This window comes from Onychostoma macrolepis, chromosome 17 (genome assembly GCF_012432095.1).
Source record: "Onychostoma macrolepis isolate SWU-2019 chromosome 17, ASM1243209v1, whole genome shotgun sequence".
Taxonomy (NCBI): domain Eukaryota; kingdom Metazoa; phylum Chordata; class Actinopteri; order Cypriniformes; family Cyprinidae; genus Onychostoma; species Onychostoma macrolepis.
The window spans coordinates 15678285-15703204 of NC_081171.1; the positions used below are offsets into that span (position 1 = coordinate 15678285).

The 24920-nt window shown below is 35.9% G+C and overlaps 1 long non-coding RNA gene across 1 annotated transcript; it reads right to left on the reverse strand.

The window, feature by feature from the left end:
• Window positions 1–18931: 18931 nt before the first annotated feature.
• LOC131523522 (uncharacterized) lies at window positions 18932–21309 on the reverse strand. Its single transcript, XR_009266801.1, has 4 exons — window positions 21202–21309; window positions 20124–20251; window positions 19371–19470; window positions 18932–19214 (listed from the first exon to the last, which is right to left on the reverse strand). It is a non-coding gene; the product is annotated as an uncharacterized LOC131523522 (long non-coding RNA).
• Window positions 21310–24920: the final 3611 nt, after the last annotated feature.

Genomic DNA, 24920 nt, shown 5'->3' on the forward strand with positions numbered 1-24920 from the left:
CTGAGCTCACTTTTTTTCTAGCAAAAACAATGCATGTTGGATCAAGGTTTTCAATAAAAACCTATCAGATAAATGAACAGGAAAAAGGTTTTGATTGTATTTAATATAATGAGATGACTAAAATGTGCATATTAATTCTCTATAACAATAACTTGTAGTGGATCTTGTAACATGCAAATGATGTCTGCAGCAGAGATGCACCTAAAAATCTCTAAATGAATATGTGCAATCTGCTGATAAGAATCAAAAAATATTTTTACTCATGTTCACAGTTATTTGGGGAAGTCTAGTACGCCACAGTCAAGTCTCGACGTGTCATGCAGATTATCAAGTTGAAACATGAAGTAACATCTTCGCCACATGAAATTTTTTTAAAAACTGGACTGCTGAGTGTTATCTGTTAGAGTTTACAGTTTCAAATGGAGTTAGCTGATGGCAAAAAATGTCCACGACTCGCATTAAAGTGTTAGGAAGGAGGAGGAAGACTCAAATTAGTACACATAAAGAGGACGAATATTGTTTGATAATTAGACCACTAATGGGTCCTTAATGGCTGACACAGGGGCCAGTGAAATGATCATTTGTATAATGCATCATTAGTGGTTTGATCACACAAGATACTCACAGACCTACTTTGTCTCTAACAGTGATGTCAGTACTAAAAAGTATGCTTGAAAGACTACTATTTCACCATCTAATGGGCACACCCAGAAAAAGAAAAGAAAAAAAAAAATTTAAACATTAAATAATTTTTATCATTATACACTGTACTGTATAATGTATGCTTCCTGTAATGTTTACAGTTTTTTTCAATTGCTAACAAGCATTGTTCAATATTGAAGCCACATTTTCAAAATGGTTGATCTCACCTCCAAAACTCACTCAGACCAACAAAACCAACATATGTGTCTCAAAATAAGCTTGTTTCACCATAACACTGGCAACATTAAGAAAACATACATTTCACTCATAACACACTGATCTTAAAACACTAACAACAACTAACAATAAACAATGAAATTTTATCTATGAAGTCAGAATGATTTGTCACATAAGTATTTCATTATAGGATAAGAATCATCTTTTGGAGGATGACGTGACCCTTCGGCAGCTTACATTTGGATATACAAACGACCAACGATTCTGTAAAAAGAGCTAAAAGCAGAAGTTGAAAAGCTAGCCATTGCGGCAAAACAGACACGTGACCGGGTCGATTCCATTCAAGCAGCTGCACGTGAGGATAGGAGGACAGTCATAAACTTAAGAAATCGGCTGGAGCAACTCACCGAACAAATGACAGACATTGAAGATAGGAGCAGGAGAAATAATGTGCGACTGGTGGGGTTGCCTGAGGGGGCGGAGGGCTCCGATGCAGCTGGCTTCCTCAGAGCTAATCTTTCCAAGTGGATCCCTTCCCTGAAAGGCCGTGACATCGAGATTGACCGGACCCATCGTGTGTATGACGGAAGGAAAAACTCAGATCAGCCACATACTCTCATCTTCCGTGTACTAAGATGGCATGACAGATCGGCGATCCTGAAAGGTGCCCGGCAGGCATATCCGGTGAAATATACGCAGGACAATGTCACGCTACAATTTTTTCCTGACTTTAGTCCAGCCACAACTACCAAGAGAAAGAGCTTTAATCCAGTCTTGAAGAAGATGATGCAGTAATTAAACTACGGTACAAAGGTGAGCAGATGATGTTCAACTCTCCTCAAAAGGCAGAGGATTTTGTTACTTCACTGTCACTGAAGACATTCTGCAGCGATACAAAGCAGCGGGAAGGCAACAGCTACCGTCTCCATCCTCTCAGCTCAACGAGAGAAAATTAATGAGGAGGTCTGTGTTGATCCTAACTGCCCTGAAGAGGACAATAACAGGGTGGCCATTGACACTTGTTAATTTCTTTTTAGAATCTTGCCCCTGTGCTGTATGCTCATCCGCTGACTGGTAAATAATAATGATATTTTTTTTTATTTTTTTTTATTTATTATTATTATTATTTTTCGGGCTAATGGAGAGCAGGTTCAATCATTACGCTTTTGGCTCAGTGGGCCTTTTGGGAACATGTCTTGCGTTGAAGTGGACTGGTCACGCATCAACATTTGTTTCTGTTGTTTATGCAGACCTACACTCTCGGTAATGTGCGGTCTGCTTTGGTTTTTGTACATAGTTTGTCGTTCCTTTTTCTTGTTTTTTTTCTATGCTCTTCAACAGACATCAATACTTTTATTTATTTTGCTTTTCATTTAAAAGGATTATGTATCTAGGTAGATTGGTATCTAGGATACATACTAATGTTTACATGTCACTGGCAGTATGGCATTGCTTTTGTTTCTCTTCACTTAGACCGAATCTTGGCATTGCGAGCACACAATGCATGTTCTGAATATTTTATCATTGAATGTGAATGGCATAAATTCTCCTATTAAGCATACCCGGATGCACCGTAAATCAATTTCCTGTGCCCTGATACAAGAGTCTCGTTTAAAACAATACAATGTGGCACGTTTTCAAAACAAGTATCACAAACTGGCAGCCTTCTCTTGTGCTCCTAATAAAACTAAGGGAGTGCTTATCTTAGTCGATAGGAAGTTTACATTTAACTATTGAACATACCGGGAATGATGATGAAGGTAGATTTGTTTTTATATACTGTAAAATACATAATGACAGGTTAGCACTGGTCTCCATTTACTGCCCGAACGAGGCAGACAGTGCATTTTTCACAAATATTTCCAATATATTACTTGAGCGGATTGATTGTCCTTTAGTGATGGGTGCTGATTTTAATGCTGTCTAAGTTATTGAATAAATTTATCACTGAACTTAATGTAATCAATCTTTGGAGAATCCAGAACACTACATCTAAGGACTTCACTTTTTTTTCTAAAAGACGTAAGACTTTCTCTAGGATAGATTACATATTTCTCAGGCCATGTCTAATTTCATCTAACTCTTTCATCTCTATATTACCAATTTTATTGTCTGATCACTCTGCAGTACTATGTAATGTTCACCTTTCCAACATTAAGACCAAGGCCCCTAGATGGCGTCTTAACACATCATTACTAAATAATCAGACATTCATTAATTCGCTAAAAGATCATATAAAGGAGTTTCTCGAAATGAATATATCTTGTGACGTAGACCCTCAAATATTGTGGGAAACGCGAAGTGTACAATACGAGGATTCTGTATATCTTTTTCTTCTCCCTTGCTAAAGCAAAAACCCGCCAATTTACACAATTAGAAAATAAGATCCAATTATTACAAAACGTACAAAAAATTTTTTCTGATCAACAAGCTACACGATTGTTCAAGTCAAGTCAAGTCAAGTTGAGCTTTATTGTCATTCCGCTACATGCGGGGGCATACAGTGGAACGAAATGTTGTGCCTCACAGGACCACGGTGCTACATAAATACAGGCATACAGCAATGAAGTAAAACAATATAAACCTATACACAACTATCCTACTGATAGATTTTGACTATAAATATACTATATATAATTTTTTTTTTACCTATACATAAACTAAAAAATACAAACTATACGAGTGCTTCAGATAAATACTGTACATGTGCGAAGAGAAACATTGTGAGTCAGCAGCTGGCTGGGGAACAGTGCAGGATGATTTGTAGTGCATGAGCATGTAAACGTACATATATTACCGAGTCTTTTTGTGGGATTTGTATACACACAGCAGTGTGTGTGAAAAGTGACTAGTGCGCATAGAGGAGGAGAGTGTGCTACTACAGGTGGTTTGTACAGGCCCACTCACCTGTGTGTAGCACACTTCGATTGCACAAAAAAAAGTTCCATAAGTTTCAGATGGTCCATGTTTCAGGAGGTGGGGGGTTTGTATGGGGGTTCAGAGAGGGGGGTGATTTGAGTTCAGGGCTCTCACAGCCTGGGGGAAAAAGCTGTTGAGCAGTCTGGCAGAGCGGGCTCTGATGCTCCGGTACCGTCTTCCTGATGGTAGAAGCTGGAAGAGACAGTGGGAGGGGTGTGTGGAGTCCTTCACGATACTGTTGGCTTTGCTGGAGCATCGTGTAAGGAAAATGTCCAGGATGGAGGGGAGAGGGGCACCGATGATCTTTGCAACTGTGTTCACTGTCCGCTGGAGGGTCTTGCGGTCTGCTGCGGTACAGTTCCCGTACCAGACAGTGATGCAGCTGGTCAGCACACTCTCAATGGTGCCCCTGTAGAAAGTGGTGAGGATGGGTGGAGGGAGACTTGCTCTTTTCAGCCGGCAGAGGAAGTGTAGGCACTGTTGTGCCTTCTTGGAGAGTGACATGGTGTTGGTGGTCCAGGTGAGATCCTCTGTGATGTGCACCCCCAGGAATTTAGTGCTGCTGACTCTCTCCACAGGCGAGCTGTCGATGGTCAGTGGGGGGTGATCACCGGAGTTTCTTCTGAAGTCCATCACAACCTCCTTTGTCTTACTCACATTGAGGGACAGGTTGTTAGTGCCACACCATTTCGCCAGCTGTGCCACTTCCTCTCTTCCGCTTATATTTCTCAACAGAACATTTGAAAAACACAATTCTGCACAAAACAGTATAAGTTATCAGAACTTAAATAAATATACTCTATATACATAATAAACACTCTGTTTATTTGGCACTCGACAATCAACAGATTTCCCATCCCCCAACACTGTCACTCACGACCAGAAGTCAAGACTAAACCAATTCACCTCCACATAATCATTTTATATTACCTATTTTTATTAGCCATTTCACACAATTCAGAAAAAACAAAAACGTGCAAATTATAGGCCTGTTTTTTAATATTATGAATGAAATGTGTGTTATTTGGAAGAAAGTCAATGTGTGACTGATTTAGCCCACTTGTCCAACTAATGGAGCGGAGAAGCCCTCCTCCTATTGTCCGCTCCATTTGGGAGAGGTGAACTGTCCCTTTCCACTTCTCACACAGCTTCTGTGCACGGTACCTTCTCAGCAAGCAGGGGCGCCAATTTGCCAATTCCCCACACAGTTATATGATAGATGGTTTATTTATTTTTTTCAAGTGCTTGTGCCGCCCCCCACGTGTCATGAAAAAATTCCGCCCCGGACGACTGCCCGGTTCACCCATGCCTAAAACCGCCACTGCTCTTCCGAGTCCTTGTGCTGTTTTTTCACTTGACACAGAAAAAGCCTTTGACAGGCTAGAGTGGAAATATATGTGGGCAGTTCTGCAAAGTTTTGGTTTCGGTGAACATTACATTTCTATGATTAAGACACATTACCACTCACCTGAGGCATCAGTCTTAACTAGTAATATTATATTTGATCACTTTATTAGTTTATCGGGGTACAAGATATATTTAGTTCATGCCTGTTCAGTTAGTTTAGGTCTGGTCTACTCGTTATTCCCCGGTGTTCCTGTCTGTGTCAACCTTGCCTTGTCTTGCCCTGCCTTGTTTGGATTCATTAAAGACTGTTATTTGAGTTATCCTCGTCTCCTCGTTCCTCCCTGCTGTGTGCACCGCGACAGGAAGTAAAGTAGTTCATAAAGTCATTACTGCTGTGCTCTTGGGAAATTCCAACACCTATTGATGCTTTTTTTCGTTAATTTAGTCACTGTATTGAATAAATACCGGGGGTTATGTTTGTTTTCTTCTAGAAGAGATGAAAACTAATCAGATCTAGCCGTTTTTAATGCTTTTCTGTAGGATAGGGTACTTTCCCGCCAAGCTATACGAAATACCTCTAGTTTAGTTTTCCTCCAGCTGCGCTCCATTTTCCGGGCTGCTCTCTTTAGGGTGCGAATGTGCTCATTATACCACGGTGTTGGAGTCTTATCCTTAATCTTCCTTAAGTGTAAAGGAGCAACCGTATCTAAAGTGCTAGAGAAGAGAGAGTCCATAGTTTCTGTTACATCATCAAGTTGTTCTGAGCTATTGGATATACTGAGGAACTGAGATAAGTCAGGAAGATTATTTATAAAGCAGTCTTTTGTGGTAGAAGTGATGGTTCTACCATATTTGTAACAAGGAGCTGGCTTTACAGCTTTAGCTATATGGAATATACAGGAGACTAGATAATGATCTGAGATATCATCGCTCTGCTGCAAAATTTCAACGCCACTGACATCAATTCCATGTGACAGTATTAAATCTAGAGTATGATTTCGACAATGAGTAGGTCCTGACACGTGTTGTTTAACACCAATAGAGTTTAGAATGTCTATAAATGCTGATCCCAACAAATATTTTTCATTATCAACATGGATATTAAAATCACCAACAATTAGGACTTTATCTGCAGCCAGCACTAACTCAGATAGAAAATCAGAAAATTCTTTAATAAAGTCTGTATGGTGCCCTGGTGGCCTGTATACAGTAGCCAGTACAAACATCACAGGGGATTTATCATTAACACTTGTTTCTTTGGATAACGTTATATGAAGCACCATTACTTCGAATGAATTATACTTGAAACCCGACCTCTGAGAAATACTGAAAATATTGCTATAAATTGTAGCAACCCCTTTACCTTTTGGACACGGTTCATGTTTGTAACAGTAATCTTGGGGTGTAGACTTGTTTACAGTAATGTAATCATATGGTTTTAGCCAGGTTTCTGTCAAACAAAGCACATCTAGTTTATGGTCAGTGAACATATCATTTACAAAAAGCATTTAAAAAATGTATAGTGTTTTGCCAGTTTTTTGCCACAGACAAAATTGTTTGTGGATTTTGAAAAATTGCATGCATTTTGTCTGAAAGCAATGAAAAATTATTCACAATTTGGTCCGCATAGACATCTGTATCGCTGAATGTGTGAACAGTTTTGAAAATGTGGCTTCAGTATCGAACAATGCTTGTTAGCAATTGAAAAAAACTGTATTATGAAATTGAATAATAATTATTCCAAACACAACTAAATGCAATTTCAGCTGAAAGGTACACCAGATGTCCTATTTTTAGTATTTTCTTCTTCTTCTTCTTCTTCTTCTTCTTCCTTCTTTTTCTTCTTCCATCCTTTTTTCTTTCTTTCTTTCTTTTTGGTTATCTTTTGATTAATGGATGGCTTTGGAATGATTTTGGTGGGTTTTTGTTTTTGGTATGTAAAGAAATAGGGGGGAAATGCTGCTTTTCTCGTTCATTCTTTGTGCTGTAATACAGTCAGTAAAATGAAAATCTGTTATTTGTATCCTATGATGAGATACTTATGTGACAAATCATTCAAACTTCAAAGATAAAAGTTCATCATTTATGTAATGCTCCCTGTTGTTAGTATTTTTTAGATTAGTGTGCTATAAATGAAATGTATAGAGAATTGTGTTGTGTTTTACAAAAAGTGTTTTATGAAATTGAAAACTGAGTAAAAGGCTGAGAATTAGTGTATTTTGTGAAATTTTGTGACAAGTATTTTGTGTGTAAGCGGTTGAAAAAAAACTGTAACATACCAAAAAACAAAACCCATCAACAATTACAAAATGTTCTTCTGAAAAAAAAAAAATTAAAAGTAAAAAAAAAAAAAAACAGAAATACATTTTTTTTTAAATCCTAATTTATAATTATAATTATTATTATTATTTTAAATATATAATAATAATTAAAAAATAAAATAAAAACATCAACAGCATGTCTAGTATAATGAAGTATTGGAGTCCCAGCTGCTCCAGGAGTCTTTCTGTGTGGGGTTTGTATGTTCTCTCCATGCTGACGTTGGTTTCCTCTGGGTTTCTCCCACAATCGACATGGTGAACTGGAGACTGTAAGTGAGTGTGAATATGAATGTGTGTGTTTGTCATCCCTGTGATGGACTGGCCATCTGTCCAGGGGTTTTCCTGCCAGTGACCCAGGAAAGGCTCCAGCATCCCTATGACCACAGGAAAAGTGTTAGGGAAAATGTATGGATGGATGTACTGTAAGGGCTCTCTCTGTAAGGACTCTCTCTGCCGCTCTTTTTTGTCCCCCCACCAATAGACTTCCTTGATACATGTTTCCAAAGAAAATCATTCTGAAGCCATCCATCCTATTTGTTTATCAAAAGATCACTGAGAAAAAAAAAGATGACTCAAAATAGGACATTTGGCTTGGCTTTCAGCTGAAATTGCAGTTAGTTGTGTTTGGTATGATTATTATTCAATTTCAAAGAAAATATTATGCTAAGATTTTATATTTCAATAGAATTCCTGCAGAAATGGCAGTTTTCCATCGTTCTGATTTGAATGTGTTTTTATCAATTTTGAAAGCATTGTGTTAGCATTTGAAAAATGTGCTGAAAATATATAGTGTTTTGCAGGTTGTGGTGTAATTTGTAAGAATAACAAAAGTGTTCGTGGATTTTGATAAATGTGGTCATTAAATGAATTTTGTCTGAAAGCAATGAAAAATGACTCGCAGTTTGTTTAGCATAGACTTCTGTTCTGTTGGCTTCAGTATTGAACAATGCTTGTTAATAATTGAAAAAAAAACTGTAATATTATAGTAATCTACTTGCATTTTACATTGCAATATACTTTGTAAAGATACATATACAATATATATATATATATATATATATATATATATATATATTCCCAACTGTAACTGTGAACCCTGTCCAAACTCAGGCAATTAATATCCCACATACAGTATGTGTAAATTTGTACTGTTGAAATTGATATAGTCTACGCCATTTCAGAAAAAGGGCAGGCCTGTGAATTTTCAATCATTTTCTTGAAAGCCATAGCCATAGTTTACATCAGGAAATACTTATAGAGTACACCGTTGTAGGCCTGTTGACAATATGGCACTATGACTTATTCTGATCTGATGGCATTTTTCATTGCCAGGGCGGATCTACCGGGGTGGCACGGGGTGGCAAGTGCCACCCTAAGAAAAAGCTGTGCCACCCCACCTGCCACCCCAGAATTATCACAGAATAAAATATAAATGTAAGCAGTGTTTCATGTGCTACTTTTCAGCCGCGGCGATGACCGCGCGCGATGGTTGCACGCGCACGCAGCGCGCCCAGTGTAGTCGGCTTCATTAACAAATGACTCTTAAGAACCGGTTCTTTTTGAGTCAAAAATACAAAGCGCAGCCCATTTGTTCGTAAATCAGATACTGCTTCTCGGTTTATTCAGAAGTCCTCTGAGAAATCTAATCCCGTCCGGATGTGTTCTGAGATTCATCCCGTAATTGTTTGGTGATCCGATTCTCTGACCGCTCGCTCCACTTTCATCATGGATATAGAGGCCTTTCTGCCATATCGGACGAAACAATAACATGAGCCGATCACGAAAACTAATAGCAGAGTTAGGTAAGAATCTTGTATTGCAGTTTTCTCTATTGTTAATTTAATATAACTGATTTTAGTTGGCCCATTTTCCCAAACCATTAATTCAGTTCTCAAAACAAAGACACATTTCTCAAAACGTTTAACAATGAGATTAGGCAGCAAAACTGATGACACCAATCAGATTCTCTGCATCCTAACAACGGAGAGAGCTGACCGAATAATATACATGGGTTTTATACTTTCACATTCAATATAATTACAGTACAGTAAAAGTACATGATGGAAATTTCACTATTCTATATGTACAGTAAACTCAAGCACATGTTGTACATCTTCAAACGTGTGACTGTCAAATTTTATCTGTAACCATCTTTTATGTGTACTGCATGTTTGCAGAACTGAGAAATGACTGCCTAGAGATATAGTCTTGTGTCAGGAGACCAGGAAACTGCTATAGTACTGTACACTGTAATGAAATTTGACCAAATGTGCAGAGGATGCTGAATTTACTTTATTTTATTTTATTTTGTACTGTACTGTATTGTGGTGCATACCAAGTTCATATACAATTCTTTGGTATTTTAACTTTTCTAGTGTTTTTCATCTACTGCAAGATTACTTTCCAGTAGTAAAATGAAAATTATCCGTTCCCAAAAGTTAATTGCTGAATTATTATTATTATCTATAATTTAATTTATGTTGTATACTGTAATAGACATGATTGAGCTGCAAAAATAATTGAATCCTAATAAGAGCTTTTTGTTAAGTGTTATTGATCTCATGAGTGTTCACTGGGCAGGAAAGTCATCTGTGTATTTGAATTGTAAGCATTTAAGAATACCTGTAATAACTAGATTGAAAAGTTTGAAAGACAATTTTATGCTGGCTTGTCTTAAAGTCTTGTTTAAGAAAAATAAATAGTTTGGTCAGTTAGATGTTCTAGATGTTTGCTAAAGTGTTGCTAGTTGGTTGCTAGGATATTCTGGATGGTTGCTAGGCTTTTGCTATGCAGTTGCTGGGGTGTTGCTAGACTATTGATAGTGTTCTGGGTGATTACAGACATTCCCACCTCTGGTAATAACAGAATGTCTTCTTTAATTATACAAGCTCAGAAACATTTATAACCTGTTGAAGTTTTTCATATTGTGTATTGACTTGGTGCCATGATGGATATTGAAATGTTGTTATTTATTTTTCATTTTAAACAGTATAGATGATTACTTAATGGTAATGCAATATTTGTGAACATAACTGTGCACGTCAGACAATAAATCCCCAAAATCTTTGCATGCTTTGGTGTTGCCACCCCTCATAGACCCCATGCCACCCATTTGCCACCCTAAATATTATTTTCTAGATCTGCCCCTGTCATTGACATGAACGCTTAGATGAACGAAAGATTTTGATCAAGTTACAGGCTTTTGCAGGTAAGCCAGTGTGTGGTGCTGTTTGTACAAATTGTTTTGAGAAATGTACATTCTGGTTTGCAGATGATAAGGATGACTTGAAAAATGTACCAAGGGTGCATTTCCAGGAAGTGATGTCGTTATCGACTTCAACAGATCTTGCAGCCACAGTTAGCTAATGATGCTTTTGGGAAACGCACCGTGTGACTGAGAAAAAAATCTATAATGCATTTAACAGAGGTGATTTGTATTATGAAAGTGAAAGTGATGTGACATGTGGCCAAGTATGGTTACCCATACTCGGAATTAGTGCTCTGCGTTTAACCCACACTTCTAAGAAAAAAATGGTTCTAAACAGTACCAGAAAAGGGTTCTTCAGCTTGTAACAATAGCAGAACCCTTTTTGGTGCTAAATAGAACCTTTTTTATAGGGTTCCATAAAGAACCATGCTTTGAAAATGCTATATAGGACCAACAACAATAGCATGTCAATTAGTTACCTTTATTTATTTATTTATTTATTTTTAATGACATGCAAAATTGTAACAAAAATAACAGTGCTCTAACAACAGTTATTAGCAGAATACATTAATAAATGACAATTGACATTGAACATAATTAAATACTTAAAGTAAAACAAAATAGAAACAGAAAATAGTGTGATAAAGACCAAGTTCCAGTGAAATACTGTATTTTCATAATCCTTTATGATGCCTGAAAGTCCATCATTATGCATATTTTGGTGTGATTGAGTGGCAGTTTCTCTCTGCAGATGACGAGGTTGTATGTGACAGCATCTGAAATGCACAACTGAGTTTACAGTTACATTGAGTTTCCTTCCATTTGTTTAAAACAATTGTTTATGAAGGTCAAAAGCAGTATGTTAAAAGAAAAAAGTGATATAAAGTCATGGGATAGCTGTGACTGGGTATGTTTATGCATAAACCCAAGTAATAATAATAGAAATAATAATCATCATATCACATAAATTAAAACAATAATCACATAAATTCTATCTTTGTTACTTACTTGGTGGTGAAGGAAGATAAGTATCTTTAACTGAACAGGGCTGGTCACACTTACATATTCCATTAAACTAAAAAGAGACATAAAGACATTGGTAGGAAACCAGTTACAATTTGAAAGTTAAATTATAGACATTTTAAGAAAGAAATGATTTACCTGTTGAATGTGCTGACAGTCTGTGTAGCTGAATGGCTGAGCTCCAGAAAAGCAGTATTGAGCCTTATATATATATATATATATATATATATATATATATATATATATATATATATATAAGTGTAGCCTAGGGTTTTACATTAAAACAACAACAAGAACAATGTTGTGTGGATTGAGTACTTTTTATTGACATGTAATATTGTAGCAAAAATGTCAGTGCTCTTAACAACAGTTATTAGCTGAATACATTAAAAAATGACAATTGACAATGAACATACAAAATAAATACACAAAGAAGTAAAACAAAATAAAAACAAAAAATAGATGTGATGAAGACCAAGTTCCAGTGAAATATCTTCATATGCCTTTAAGTCCATCATTATGGTGTGACTTAGCGACAGTTTATCTGCAGATGATGAGGTTGTGGGATGTGATGCATCTGAAATACACAACTGAGTTTAGAATTATAGTGTGTCCATTTGTTTATGTAAAAACAGTTATGTTCGCAAAGGCCAAAAGTAGCAAAAAACGGACAGTATGTGAGCCCTTCACAATCTTAAAAAAAAAAAGTGATATAAAGTCATGGGATAGCTTTATAAAACCAAGTAATAATTAAAAAAAATTCTAACAGTATGGATTATAAATTCATTATCTCTGTTACCTACTTAGTGGAGAAGAGGAGAGAAGTATCCTCAGCTTAAAAGAGCTGCTCACACTCACATGTGACCAAAAAACTAAAAAGAGAAAAGAACATGTTTGTGAGCATGTTCATGAACTGTGTCTCCGCGTCTTGTGTTTTCCCCTTCTGTCGTGTCCTTATTTGGAGTTTCTGTCCGTGTCGTAGTTTCGTGTTCATTAGTTAATTCGTCTCCAGTCCTGTGTTGTTAATGATCTTGTTTTCCCCAGTGTACTTAAGTCCTGTGTTCGGTGTTACATGTCAATTTATGTCTATCGTGTATATCATGTTTGTGTCATTAAAAGCTCTTGTACGCCGCGTCTCCTTGACAGACAGACAGACAGACAGACAGACAGACAGACAGACAGACAGACACACACACACACACACACAGAGACACAGAGACAGAGACACAGAGACACAGAGACAGTTTGTTTGGAAACCAGTTAAAATTTTAAACTTAAATTTGTATTTAAATTTAAGAATGAAATTTACCTGTTGAGAGTGTGTTGTCAGTCTGTGTAGTTGTATCACTGAACTCCAGAAAATCAGTAATGAGGTGCTTTGACAGTTACAGATTTGAAAAACAAAAGGGCAGGAATAAAGAACCCTAAACTCTAACACAAAGAACCATTTCAGCATAAAAGGGTTCTTCAGGATGCTATGGTTCTAAATATAACCATTACTACATGTAAAGAACCATCTTTTTTTTTTAGAGTGCATCATAAGTACACACACGCGCACACGGAGCAGTGGGAAGCCATTTATGCTGTGGCACCCAGGGAGCAGTTGGGGGTTCGGTGCCTTGCTCAAGGGTAGCTCAGTCGTGGTGTTGTAGGTGGAGAGGGCCCTGTACATTCACTCCCCCCACCCCCAGATCCTCAATGATTATGCCAAACTAATAAATTCTTATATAAAAACGTTTTATGCATAAAAGCACAATATATTTCCGCTGTTATGAGTGAAAAGATCAATCCTACATCAAACTAACTTGATATCAATCAAGGGTGTCAATGTCATGCACTTCTTATTTTTGAAGAGGTACGAGTGAAGGAGGTTGGGGGAGGTGGGGTGTCATGCTTGTCATGTAGCACACGGCAGTAGGCTGTTTTATTTCATTTTTCCTTTTTTATTCGAAATGTTCCCAAACGTCTTAATTGTATCATGAAATATCTCGATTCTCAAATATGTGTAAGTAAATGCATTTTGCACCATTATCGATCATGTCAGTTGATTTATAACGGGCTATGGGCTAGACTAATGTTAATGTAGCTAATCTATTACATAAAGCAGATTAAGTACTAGATATGATATGATATGATATATAGGCTATATATACACACAAATACATATATACACATTTTTTTCACATTTGTTTGTTTGTTTTAATGCTTGTAGTTGATTCCATCTGTTTTTCTGAAAATTTTCAAAACTATTTTAAATTAAAAAAGTAATAAAAACATCCTGAAGTGATGACTGCGACTATGATGAATTCTTGTAAAGTGCAACTAGATAGCTACTATATGCCTTAATCACAACAAGTCCTCCAACTCATACAACCGTAAAGGTCGTTTGTCACTATCCTCAAATACGACCCATACGAGCGTTCCCTAGATTAGCGCCCCTACCGGCAACAGGAGATGCTACAGATACTTTCGCCTAAATGCATTGTGGGTTTCTTTAAAATGCTTGCTATTTGCGTTTTAAACTCTCCCGGCTATTCGAAGTGTTTTATTGCTAAAAAGATATGGATTTTAGATAACTTCAAGACACGTACAGGTAGAGTATCCACCCATCTCGTAAAGTAACGTTAGTCGATCGTCCCGTATTTATGAATGAAATTATGTCGTGTTTCAAATCGATACTGTACACTGTTTGTCCCATTATTTCAACATGTTTGACGTTCAGATCATTCAAGTGGACCCTGCCAGCATAAAGTTAGTTTTCATTGTGATATTTGTTTGAAATTAGCCTGTGGTTGGAAAGTGATCATGTAAAAGTCCACACATATATCATGTTTTTACGTAGTTTTAATGTGGTATTTGTAGTTAAAACACGGTATCCACAACACTTACCTTGTTTCACCACAGTAACTGTGTTTTTACTGTACTATTTGTAGTTAAAGCACAAAAACACAACATTTACCATGTTTTTACCACAGTAACGTAGTTTTAATGTGGTATTTGTAGTTAATCACATAACTTGCCATGCCTTTAATACTTTTATGTAAAAAAAATTTAATTCAATATTTTTTTGTCTTGCAGTTTCTTCAGATCACATACATCTCCATCTCCTACAACAACCTTTAGTGCCCAACAGCTGTTTATCAACAGCTCTCTCTCTCTCTCTCTCTCTCTCTCTCTCAGCTTTTCCTTGCCTATTTTTCTGAACTGTTATTCATAATTAATTTACACATTTTTGCTCTCTTTCTTCCTTTCACTTTTTCATCATGACATATTTTCAAAGCTCAGAATCGAATTTTGATCGGTTATGTCAAAAAGCTGCTAATATTAACAGGTAACTTGTACTGGAAGCTCCCAGTGCTGAACTTGAAGAAGCTGCCAGGGAGGCTAAAGTCCTTCAAAGGTTCAACATTTTCTGTTTTCTTTGTTTCAGCTAAAAAGGAAGACCAAAGGAAGGCCTGTCGAACTCTTGTCTTGTCTTGTTTGTGGAGAGGGATGAATTTGGCCATCTTGTGTGTTTATGGAGAAGACCAAAAGCTGCAAAGGCAAACATTTCCAATGGTACGTCTGTGTTGGTCTTAACCCTTTGACTGAACTTTACGGCAGTTACATTTTGCACAGCATTTGATGTTTCTTAAACTTTGGTTTACATATCCCACGGCCCCATCAGGAAGAGCCCTCAACGAAGTCTTACGCTGAAGTAGTAATGATCCATAGAATTTCAGCAAATTCATATGATATACTGTCCTACAAAGTTCTAGGACTTTTACTCCTGCTGTCATTGGCCTTTGCCTCAACTCTCATGCAGATTGTGCCCATTGTAAGTAGTCAGAGTGTTTGTATCATAAAGGTTATATTTAGTCAATTGTATTCTTTATTAATCTTTACAAATTGGCGCAGTCTCTTCCCGTTCCAGCAGTACATGATATCTGTCCACATCTCACAGTCTGCCTTTTTATTGAACACATCTGTCTAAGCAAGAGTCTGGAAATGCTAGTTTAACTTGTCACGTGACAAATCAGATCTTCAATTAATTTGGCGAAATCAGATCACTTAAAGCTGTTCACACCAAGAACAATGACTATAATGAGAACCATTTAGCATCCACACCAACAGACAATAATATTATATTTATTATAAGCACGCTCTATAGTTGTGTTGTTGTCTGCCATTTGTTGTTGTCAATATTTTAATTGTTCATCATGTGATAAATTCTCTTTCTTTCTGTGTTGCAGGATTTCTCACATACTACACCATCAGCTCTCCACAATATCATCCCTTTCAAAAGCTTCCACATCTCTGTCTCTCTCTCTGCTCTCACATCTGCTCTCAGTCCTTTACTACCAACTTCCAGTCTTAGCATGTCTACGTGTATTAATTTTTCCTCTACAGTCAACACTCCCATCTCTACTGTGAGCACTTCTGTCGCTATCACTATGACTTTTATAATTATAAAATTATAATTGTTATCAACCATTTTAATTTGTCTTGCATATAGTCACAATAGAAGAAACAATGATTACAGGAGATACATTTTTAGCCTATTTGTTCATTAAAGGGAAAAAAAATAATGTCTTTTCAATTGGAGGCTCAAAACTTCCAGTTTGTAAAATATTATTTGGCATCTTATAACGTTTTTCTGTAAACAAACTCTCTTTTTCTTTTTGAATGTTAGACAGTTTTTTTTTTAAGGGGGTCTTCTATTGCATGCTTTTTAGTTACATGTTTGTTTCCATGTACCCATTAATTACTTTATCAATCAGTCATTGATTTAAGTTGTTTTATTTCACTATAATTGATTACGTTTTTGCAGATACATTTTCATAATCAACGACTTTTTAATTTTTTTTCTGTTTTTTTTTTCATAGTGACACAAACTAGAGAGAGAATGCTGTTCTATGTTTGTCTTGGAAACGTTTGACATATCAATAAACACTGAGAAATGACTACAAAGTGTGTGATTCATATTTTTATTATTATTATTATTATTCCTATTGTTCAACTGGCACATCTAAGATTGGCAAGATTGCAGGGTCCATTTCCAGGAAATGCAGAAGTGATTAATTGTATACCTTTAATACACTATAAATACACTGTAAATGTTACAGAAGCAAAATTGATGTTGTTTGAATAATTATGAGAGTTGTAGTTTTTTTTGTAAGCAAATGAAAGTATATGCAAACCTTTGAGTTTAAATATTGTATATTAATTAATGTTAGTATAAACAATGTATACAATGGAAACCATTACACCCTTGTTTAAAAATTAATAAAAAATCACTGTAATCAACAAATCTATTGCTGAATTAGGTTAACCACACGATGCAATCTGTTGTTGCAGTTTTATATTGAGTAGAGACAAATAAATCTTTATCTTGACCGATAGGTCCATTCACCACAAGAACCCGGAAGATGACCATATATGGACAAGTAAGTGTGACGCCTCTGCTCAACTGGGTTGCCATTGGCTTTGAACTTCTCTTGGCGCTCGCAAAACTCACTGTGATTCGACTATCTTTTAACCCAAATTAAAAAACGCTTAATGTTGCAAAGTACGTTTTGCTGTTATTAATGCGTCAGTAATACCTTCAGTTAACAATTAAGTGTTGCTATTTTGTGAGAAATCACCTCTTTACCGAGATCGTAACCCTAACCCTAAGCATAACTTCATTGAACTACAAATAGGTTTTTTTTGCGTTCAATGGATAGAATGGCAGAGGCTTATGGGTAATGTAGTTTAAAATGTTTAATAATGAATTGGGGGAAAATTCTATCTTTTTTTAACAAATGTATATCTAAACATGTTCATTGTGCAAACATCTATGACATATTTAAGAGACAGGCTGAAATTTGGTATTTTACTAAGAGCACTTTTTTAAACACCTTTATACCATCTTTCCGTATATGTTTGAAAACTGTGTCCAACATTATTTAGTAAACATAGCACAAGTAGTTGTCTTGCCAATTTTCTGTTTGATACTATAATTATATATATAGTATAATTATACTATAACTAGTTTGATAAATAATTTATAGCCATTTGAAATGTTACATTTTTCTGCTCTTCCAGGGGTCTCTGCTGGGACCCTGGGGATTGAAGGGCTGCAAAACATACACAGATCTATTTTCATCATGGACAACAAACTGTGCTGAGTTGCATTTATGTCTGAAAATTTATTTTAGATTGTCTTTTCAACAACTTGCCATTATGTAAGTTGTGGCAAGTTGGAATAAGAATGGACCCCAAAAATCGCCATTTGGAACGGGCTCCATTTATTTAATTAGATCAAGAACAGGAATACAGTGCTGACAGTAAACAAAGACACCAAATTAAACAACCAATACATATTGTGACACTTCATTGTACTATTACAGTATTACGTCAATGTGTCATTCAGTAAGATAAGGTACAGACAGTGTGTAGTTTATGTGCAAAGTCATACAATTCGTGCATTGCCAAGAATCATAGCATAAAAGACCTTGAATTTGTAAAACTCTTGTCAAAAAAATTGCATCTTTATCCTACTCAAGTGTTGGATATCAGTAATGTACATGCTCATCTTCATTATAATATTTATGTTGGTCTTCCCCTGGTAAATCTTCCTCAGGTATGCATGAAGTGCTTGTAGCAATTTAGTCCATACAGTCTCTTCTAATGCATCTTTCAGCCTTCCCCTAATGTAACAGAGTCATTAATATGACCTAATGATAATGTCTTAATTAAAATAATATATGTATTGTTTACAAAATGAAATGGTGTATGTACCAAACACCATCCTTAATACAGAATATTCACCATACTTTATTATCCAACACCATGTGCAATACTTTACTGGAGGATAATACAGCATAAAAACAGCTAAAGTAGCATATAAAGACAAATCATATTCAAGAGAAATAAAAAATAGTTATTTAAAACCATATTATATAAATCAGATAATCAGATGAAGCCACCCAAATGCATGCATGGTGAAATGTCTTGAGCATCATAGAATCACATTCAGTTTCCTTCTCATCAGATCTCTCCTGGTTTTCTTCCTCTTGTTTGCTTATCCATGTCCCTATCATAAACTTCTTCTTCAATGTCATGAACAATTTGCAGTTGTTATCCATCACATTACAGTACAACTGACGAACAAAAGAAATGTGACCAATTCAAATCAAATCACTTTATTGTCACAATACCATGAACACGTACAGGTTTTGAAAGTCTTCTGTGCAAACTGCAGCATGACATTATGGATGACACATATTGAATATATATTCAACATATGTAGCTAAAGCTATATATGTATATATGTATGTATGTATGTATGTATGTATGTATGTGTATATATCATCAAATGCTGTACTACATTTAACTGTATTTCTTGAATACATACATACCAATGGAAATGTGCAAAATTTCAGTTCTCAGTCTTCTCGGTTTGGGCACAAGAAGGCCATGTTCATTCCCAACAGGACTGGTTTGACTGGCTTGCTGTGATTGATTTTCTTTGTGTTTTTGGTCTACCATTCTGGCTGTAAAACAAGAAAATATCTATTGACCCCATGTTTAATTAATGCTGTTGGTTAAACATATAAATTAAGACAGATATATTTAAGTTCATTCACCAAAAGATTCAGGTCAGAGGATTTGATGAATAAATATTGATTACAATTTTCTACAAACCTTACCTGGCGAGGGCTCATCATGACAAGAACTCGCTGACCCTCACTAGCAGCTGTTCAATTGACAAAACTGAAAAAGGCCATCATGCGAACTCTCTGTTTTTACCTTACAACAGAGCAAAAAGAATGTGTGAGTGAGTGAGGGAGTAAAGGACTAAGATGAAGAGAAATAGGCAAAGAAAGGCAGAATTGTGCGTTTAAGTTTAACGAAATGAGGAAAAAGTTTTTTTTAGAAAAAGCTGTATCAAGCTATATTAATATGAATTATTTTAAACATGAGTCTATACCGCAGCTATTTAACATTTAATGACAGAGTAACAATATAATTGGAATTAATTATCCAGCTGATGAACAATAAAGACAGCCAATCAGAATCCACCTGACTTTAAATAGCTTGAGCATTTAAAGTGGCAGACAACAACTTAACTGCAGCGTGTATAATAATAAACTGAACGTTATCATTTGTTGTTGTGGATGCTAAAATACAGTAGTCCTCATTATAGTATATATAGTGATCTGATTTGGCCAAATTAATTGAAGATCTGATTTGTCACGTGACAATTTAAAGTAGCATTTCCAGACTCTTGCTTAGACAGATGTGTTCAATAAAAATCAACACGGACAGCGTAAGACTTTGTTGAGGGCTCTTCCTGATGGGGCCGTGGGATATGTAAACCAAAGTTTAAGAAACATCAAATGCTGTGCAAAATGTAACTGCCGTAAAGTTCAGTCAAAGGGTTAAGACCAACACAGACGTACCATTGGAAATGTTTGCCTTTGCAGCTTTTGGTCTTCTCCATAAACACACAAGATGGCCAAATTCATCCCTCTCCACAAACAAGACAAGACAAGAGTTCGACAGGCCTTCCTTTGGTCTTCCTTTTTAGCTGAAACAAAGAAAACAGAAAATGTTGAACCTTTGAAGGACTTTAGCCTCCCTGGCAGCTTCTTCAAGTTCAGCACTGGGAGCTTCCAGTACAAGTTACCTGTTAATATTAGCAGCTTTTTGACATAACCGATCAAAATTCGATCTGTTGATAAACAGCTGTTGGACACTAAAGGTTGTTGTAGGAGATGGAGATGTATGTGATCTGAAGAAACTGCGAGACAAAAAAATATTGAATTACATTTTTTTTTACATAAAAGTATTAAAGGCATGGCAAGTTATGTGATTAACTACAAACACCACATTAAAACTACGTTACTGTGGTAAAAACATGGTAAATGTTGTGTTTTTGTGCTTTAACTACAAATAGTACAAAGTAAAAACACAGTTACTGTGGTAAAACAAGGTAAGTGTTGTGGATACCGCGTTTTAACTACAAATACCACATTAAAACTACATTACTGTGGTAAAAACATGGTAAATGTTGTGTTACTGTGCTTTAACTACAAATAGTAACATTACACAGTAAAAACACAGTTTTCAAAGTATGTTAAGTGTTGTGTACTGTGCTTTAACTACAAAGAGTATAAACAATAAACACAGTAATTATAGTAAAATCGTGGTTAGTGTTGTGCTTTTCAAATAGTGTGCAGTAAAAACATTGTTAAATTTACATAGCAGACTATTTTATCCAAAGCTACTGTGGAAAAAACCATGGTAAGTATTGTGTTTACTGTGTTTTAACTACAAATACCACAGTAAAACGACAGTTACTATGGTAAAAAGTGTTGTGGCCACTGGGCATTTAACAGCACTGTGATTACATTAGTTCAGAGGCATTCACAACTGATTTGTAAAGAAAACGTCAAACTGCACTTGCTTACACATTAATTGCAGACAATCAGAACGGTACCTTAAAAAACAAACCATAAAATAAAATAATGAACATACCTGGACAACGACGTACGGTGAATTGTTGGGTCACTCCTCCTTTTTTAATTAGTAACGATGGTAACGACAGTCAAAGGTCATTTGATGACTACACACCAGACAAACGAGACTGTCGTAATTTCTAAGGCTGCTAGAGGGCGCTTGATTTCAAAACGTAATAATAGGTCGTAATACGCTGCTTGCACAAATGACCTGGGGTCGTTTTTCGGAGGAGGACAGTCTCCTTAATCAGGTTGATTTGAGAAGATTTTAACAGGATGTCTTAACTTACAGCGACCTTGAGCTTGGGAAAGGCACTTTATAAATTAAACTTTATTATTATTATTATTATTATAATTATTATTATTATTATTATTATTAATAACTCAAAATGTGCCTTTAGCCAGTTGATGGGCCTGTTAAAAGGTTAAGAAAACTAGAAACATGAAATCAGGCATTGCCCACCTTACTTTGCCGATCTCATAGTGGCCATATGGGGGCACCAATTAATAAAGAATATTGTCTCATGCCTTTAATTCTGTACTGATTTCAAATGTTTCTCTTGTTTCCCATTAGGACTCTAAAAAAAAAAAGTTAGTATAATTAGGCTATTATATATTTCAATTAGTGTGATTATTATATTTTTAAGCCTCAAAAATGTTAAAACCCAATAAGCTAAATCTGTATATAATTCCCAATTATAGGAACCTATCTGGGGTGAGCCCGCTACATAAGTTACAATATTCTTTTTCAAAAAATTATTTCATACCACAAGTGGAGTGCAAGTAAAACAAGCAAGAAAGAACACAAAACGACTATGGCACGCTATGGCAAATATTAGCATAAAAAGTTCAGCTATGGCTATACAACAACAGAAAATCAGACAGAGCAGCTACTCCCCCTTCAGGCACAACAATCCCTTTTATATATTCTCTCACAGTGCTCATCAGTCACGGGACAGAGATCAGTCTAGCGATCCAGTCTGTGGAAGACGAAGAGCCATACAAAAGACTAGCACAGCAACATATATTCACAAAATTATGCAGCTTTCCTTTGTTAAAAGACAAAGCTCATAAATGAAAAAGAGGGATGGAAAAATACTTGAGTTTACGGTTAAAGTGAGTTGCCTCATGCAATGCTACTTTAGTTTTAATAGATATTAACTTTAACAACAAACACACAGCCCTAGCCCTGATGGAGCCACAGGCTAAATCCTGGATTAAGGTTAACGATAGTCTTTAACCAAACTGCTGTTATGATGGGTAGCACTGCCTGCAACAGAGATGAGAAACATACTGATGGAGCAGAACAAACCACAGGGCACAATAAAAACACAAGCCACGCTCTTATCTACGAGCCATCTTTATGAAACATTCTCACTGTGGTTTTTATGGTCTCTGAGATTAATTTTTTTTAAATGTTCAGGACTTTACACTTGGGTGGCGCAGAATCAGGATAACGAAAGGGGGTCTTGGATGTAGTTTCATAGCATTTCAGCAAATGTGGGATTCGTGTCTTTTTGACTAAATGTATGCCTGCATGCAAGCAAAGTTCTCTAGATGGCATTGTTTCCTATGAAGTTCATAATCATAACTCACATCTGTCTGTTTGTTCTGTTTTAACACTGCTGATATACAGTCCAACGGCAGGTTATAGTGTTACAAGCTAATTACTGTCTTTATTTGTGTATCTCTGAATCATTCTCTGAACAGATTCATTCAAAAACACTGATTCTTTCTGGAATTAAATCAGTCCTGCGTGTGGCTCGGAGGCGCATACACTTTATTCTGCTGTGGCTTCATATGGAACCATTTTTGATCACAGAAATAACTGGCAATAGTGTGTCTAAAATGACAAGTCACATTTATTTATGCAGCTCTTTATACAGTAAAGATTATTTCAAAGCAGCATCATATTAATAACAAGAAAATAAAAAGTGTTATAAAATTTGACAATTATGAAACAAATTCATTTTCAGCTGTAAATCAATTCTACAGAATAAATGTGTCATTATTCAGCTCAATTTAGTTGTTTTAATTTAGTTCATTAACTAAAGTTCACCAATTATGAAACAATCTCAATTCAGCTATAAGCAGCTTTAGAGAAGGCTCAAACTCAGTGTTGATTCAATAAGTTAATGTAGGTTACTCAGTATTAGCCACATTCTTTATCACACTCACGATCGTGTTGTTGGTAATAAAAATTGGAATCTCACATAACTCCGGAGCTATGTCACTTTTATTGAGTGAATACTTTTAAAATGCACTATGTCTGGGCAACACACCATTATTTTCATTGCATTTTTTAAAACTTCAATCATTCGGTCCTGCAGATGGAATCTGGGGAAGAGATGGGGCAAATGCACCCAGGTGCTCTTTGGGGAATGTTGGCCTGCAGCCCAAAGGCTTCATGCGATATTGTGGAGATAGACAGAGCCACATTCCAAAATAATCTGAAAAACCTTTTACGGCATACATCCCCTCACAATTAGTTGACATAACAACACGGTTTGCTTACATCTCAGGACTACACTGTTGACAATAGTGAGAAAGACATAATGAGCCATCTTATGTCTGGTCTCACTCTAGATTCTAATTGGCTGAGAGTATTAATACTATGGATTATATTATGGATGATTCACAACTCTGCACTTCAGATAAAACAGCTTGTATAAGTATCTGTAAAACAAACAAACAGACAAACAAACAAACAAAAAACATATGATAATAAAGCATGATTACATTTCACTCAATATAAATCTCTTCTCCTAACATCTGCAAACCCGCATTTGAATGTGGGAGAGAGTGAAAAATATACCAGTGCAAGAGAAAGAGATAAAGAGACAGAACAGCAAGAATACTCAAAACTTCTCAGTGGTGTTGTGACAGACTGATACCGGGGCATGTCCCAGCATGCCTTGCTTTTGTATCATGCATTTCACATGGCTGAGGCTGTTCTTTTAAATGATTTAACATCAGAATGATTTAACAGATTTTTGGGATACAAATGAATGCAATGAAAAAACTGAATGAATAGATATTTTGTTTGTGATCTCCATATGTCTTTCATTTTATTTATACAAAGTAATCGCACCTGGCAAGCAAAGCATAAAACTTATTAACTGTTCCGTGCAAGGCAATAACCTAAATATGTGGGGTGGACATATGACAAAGTGTCTAGTATGTTATGTAAGAGCATATTTTCCCATATTTAGCTCACCGTTCCCCAAAGTGTGAGCTTGTGATGTTCTCCCCACCTACAGCTTTTCCTGCTGTGACATGCAGTGGCCTTATACAAAAATAATTAAAGAATGAAGGACTTTGTTTCAATTTAACTGATGACAGCTTGTGTAGGAGTGAAAGATCTGAAAGCCACTTGTGCTTTATCCCCTGGCATTCAAACTCTTTACAGGTGTTCAGATGTGCAGATAATAAAAAAGAAATACCTTGCTATATTATCTTGATATATGCGTATTTTGTTAGTAATTTATTTCAAAATTTGTCCAAACCTTTCTGTAGTAGTCATCACTGAGTATTGTTGTATCCTATATGGCATCCCTGCTAACCTGTTTGATACAACCCGAATTCTGGAAATGTTGGGACATTTTTTTTAATTTGAATAAAATTAAAACTAAAAGAATTTCAAATCACATGAGCCAATATTTTATTCACAATAGAACATAGATAACATAACAAATGTTTAAACTGAGAAAGTTTTACAATTTTATGCACAAAATGATC